Source organism: Heterocephalus glaber, unplaced genomic scaffold (assembly GCF_053883595.1).
Source record: "Heterocephalus glaber isolate CG9 unplaced genomic scaffold, H.glaber_assembly_v1.0 deba00001730, whole genome shotgun sequence".
Taxonomy (NCBI): Eukaryota; Metazoa; Chordata; class Mammalia; order Rodentia; family Bathyergidae; genus Heterocephalus; species Heterocephalus glaber.
In genome coordinates this window covers 1,667,748-1,671,803 of record NW_028258441.1, presented here as the reverse complement: position 1 = coordinate 1,671,803, position 4,056 = coordinate 1,667,748, and the positions used below count along the sequence as shown (strand labels likewise).

The window sequence follows — 4,056 nt, the reverse complement described above, 5'->3', positions numbered from 1 at the left end:
CACACCCAGAACTACCTGATCCAATTTGGTTGATCATTTCTTACTCAAGTTGACACAATCACAAGTTGACACAATCACAATCCGCCCCTTTTCAACCAGATGTATTTTCTTACAAAGACAATTTCACAATTATGGCTAACATGTTACAACTATCCTGCATACAAATGGAAAAGCAATAATTTCCTCCCAGAATAGAAGGCAAGTTTTCTTTGGGTGATGCTTACTCCTAACATTTCAGAACTTGAACATTATAAAATAGGTTTAACAATTCTTAAGAACCAATATCAACATATTACATAGGATACATATTAGGAGAGAACTATTACAATTACAATCCTCATTTCTGTAACTGATCACAGGTTCATAGCTGGTATTTAGAACTACCTTCTTCTAATACCCATTCTGTATACCCTTGGCCTTCAGCAAGCACCTCTACAAGACTTGGTCCTTTCCCTGGTAGGTGACCCATACCTTCATTCCTGAAAGGTTCTGGGCCATTTGTCATCCTGCCTGGATTGGGTTGTTGTAGTTTCCCATTGACCTAAATAACAGGGTATAGTAACAATAGGAAGCACTCTACGGGTTCTCCTGCACTCCAAGTATGCTCTTTCTTTCTTCCATTGTAGAGAAATAGCCCATTTTCCTCTTGAGATTCTGGGTCAATCACCCCTGCAAATACTATAACTCCCTTTTCAGCTTGTTTACTCAGAGGAATGAGGAACTCAAAATGATCAGGGGGGAGTGTTACTTTCCAGTTAAAAGGTATCAGTATTGTGCTGCCTGGTACAAGCTTTCCCCCTTCTGGAACTAAAGATTTTTAAGCCAGCAGAATATAACGTCGTGGGAACAAGAAGCAAAACTTTTGCTAGTGGATCACTAGGGGTAATGGTGAGTGGTACTGTTCCCACATCTACCCCTTGATTCTGGAACCATGAATCCTGCGTACAGGAGACACAGTGCCATATAGTGGATGCTGATGCAAAGCATATACAGCCTTTTGAAGAACCCTGCCCAATCCCGGCAAGCTATTGCCACCTAGCTGGTGCTGTAACTGTCTTCAAAAGACCGTATCACTTTTCCATCAATCCAGCCACTTCTGGATGGTGAGGAACATGGTAAAACCAGTGAATTCCATGAGCATGATCCCATTGTCTCACTTTTTTGGCCAAAAAATGTGTTCCTTTGTCAGAGCAATGTTGTGTAAAATTCCATGTTAGTGGATAAGGCATGCTGTAAGTCCATGAAATGTAGTTCTGGCAGAAGCATTACATGCAGGGAAGGAAAATCCATATCCAGAATAAGTGTCTATGCCAGTAAGGACAAATAACTGTTTTTTCCATGGTGGAAGTGGTCCAATATAATCAATCTGCCACCAGATCACAGACTGATCACCCCAGGGAATGGTGCCACACTGGAGACTCAGTGTTGGTCTCTACTGCTCATATATTGGGCATTCAGAAGTGGCTATAGCCAGATCAGCCTTGGTGAGTGAGAGTCCATATTGCTGAGCACATGCATAGCCTCCATCCCTGCCACCATGGCCACTCTGTTCATGAGCCCATTGGGGAACGACAAGGGTGGCTGAAGAAAGAGGTTGACTGGTATCTACAGAATGGGTCATCCTATCTACTTGATTATTAAAGTCTTCTTCTGATGATGTCATTTTTGGTGAGCATTTACAGAGGATATAAATATTTTTACATCTCTTGCCCATATGGAGAGGTCTATCCACATACCTCTACTCAAATATCTTTGTCACCAATTTTCCTGTCATGTTCCTTCCAAGTTCCTAACCATCTAGCCAGACCATTGGCTACAGACCATAAGTCAGTATAGTCCCACATCTGGCCATTTCTCCTTCTAGCCTGAAGTTCTGCCCACTGTGGAGATTTCCTTTCACCATTGTCCTTCAGGGATGTCTTGGAAAGGGGCTGTAATGCTGAAGTTGTCCACATGTGGGTGGTACCTGCATAACGTCCAGAACAACCTGTAAATCAGACCCTAGACTTCTCTTCCTCTGACAACTGATCATATGGTAACCCCATGAGGCCAAAGGTATATGCTGGGAGACAGAAGGCAATATAGCAGCTGTAGGAGCATGGGCATCGGGGCAACTTCTTCAGGCTACCTGGACCTGCTCTGGCTTGATCACTTATAAATGATTTCCTTTTAATGATAGGCTGTTTCTGTACACATCCAACTTTATGGCTTGGTGGGTTAGATAATACCCAGATCATGATGGGCAACTCAGGTTGCATAGTAACCTAATATCTAATGGTCAAGTGTTCAGTTTCCACTAAGTCCCAGTAGCAGGCCAAGAGCTGTTTTTAAAAGGGAGAGTAGTTTACACAGATGATGGCAGAGCCTTGCTTCAAAACCCTAAAGGCCTCTACTGTAATTCACCTTTGGAGGCCTGCCAAAGGCTCCAAACAGTATCTCTATCTGCCACTGACACATCAAGTACTATTGGATCTGCTGGAACCTATGGCTCCAGTGGTAGAGCAGCCTGAACATCATCCTGGACCTGTTGCAGAGCCTCCCTTTGTTCTGGGCCCCACTCAAAACTAACAGCTTTCTGAGTCACTTGGTAAATGGGCAGGAGTAAAACACATAAGTGAGTAATGTGTTGCCTCCAAAATTCAAATAGGCACACTAAGTGTTGTGCCTCTTTTTTGGTTATAGGGGGACCAAGATGCATCAACTTATCTTTTATCTTAGATGATATATCTCTATGTACACCACACCACTGGACTCCTAGAAATTTCACTGAGGTACAAGGACTTTGAATTTTAGTTGGATTTATTTCCTGTCCTCTGGCTTACAAATCCTTTACTAGCAAATCTAGAGTAGTTGCTATCTCCTGCTCACATGGTCCAATCAGCACAATATCATCAATGTAATGGATGAATGTGATATCTTGTGGGAGAGAAAGATAATCAAGATCTGTGTAAACTAAGTTGTGACATGGGGCTGGAGAATTAATATAACCCTGAGATAGGACAGTGAAGGTGTGTTGCTGGCCTTGCCAACTGAAAGCAAATTGTTTCTGATGGGCCTTATGGACAAGTATGGAGAAGAAGATATTTGCCATATCAATGGCTGCATACCAAATACCAGGTGATGTGTTCATCTGCTCAAGCAAGGAAACCACATCTGGTACAGAAGCTGCAATCAGAGGCATCACTTGATTCAGTTTACAGTAATCTACCATCATTCTCCAAGACCAATCCATCTTCTGCACAGGCCAAGTGAGAGAATTAAATGGACATGTGGTGGAAGCCACCACCCCAGCATCCTTCAAGTCCTTGATAGTGGCAGTAATCTCTGCAATCCCTCCAGGGTTGTGATCTTGGTTTTGGTTTACTATTTTACCAGGTAAAGGCAACTGTAATGGATTCAATTTGGCCTTTTCAATCATAATAGCCCTCACACAACAGGTTAAGGAATGAATGTGAGGATTCTGCCAAATACTAAGTATGTCTATCCCAATTACACATTCCAGAACAGGGGAAATGACTACAGGATGGATTCAGGGACCTACTGAACCCAGTGTGAGTTTGACCCTTGCTAAAACCCCATTGATCACCTGACCTCCATAGCCCTCTATTCTTACTGGAGGGCCACAATGACATTTTGGATCCCCTGGAATCAGTGTTAGTTCAAAACCAGTGTCAGGTAGTCTTCAATATCTGATCATTTCTCTTCCTCCAATGTACAGTTACTTTGATAAAAGGTCTTAGGTCCCCTTGGGGAAGGATGGGAGAAAGATTGACTGTATAAAATTTAGTGGAGCAGCAGGATACTTCCTCAAGGGGTCCCAGCCTCCCCTTCATTGAAGGGGTTCTGGGTCTATAAACTGGCTCAAATCCAGGAACTGGTTGAGGGGCTGTGGTTCCCTGTTACTATGATTTGAAGTAGTTTTCTATTCATTTCCCCTTGAATTACTTCCATTATATACCTCTAGTAAAATTTTTGTAGGTATCTGTGTATTTCACTTTTGGGAACACTATGGCTAATCAGCCAATGCCATAGGTCTACATGTGTCAGATCATCCTC

The 4,056-nt window shown here is 42.7% G+C and overlaps 1 pseudogene; it reads right to left on the bottom strand.

The window, feature by feature from the left end:
- Window positions 1-328: 328 nt before the first annotated feature.
- LOC106008451 (uncharacterized) lies at window positions 329-3,833 on the bottom strand (annotated as a pseudogene).
- Between the last annotated feature and the right edge of the window lie 223 nt (window positions 3,834-4,056).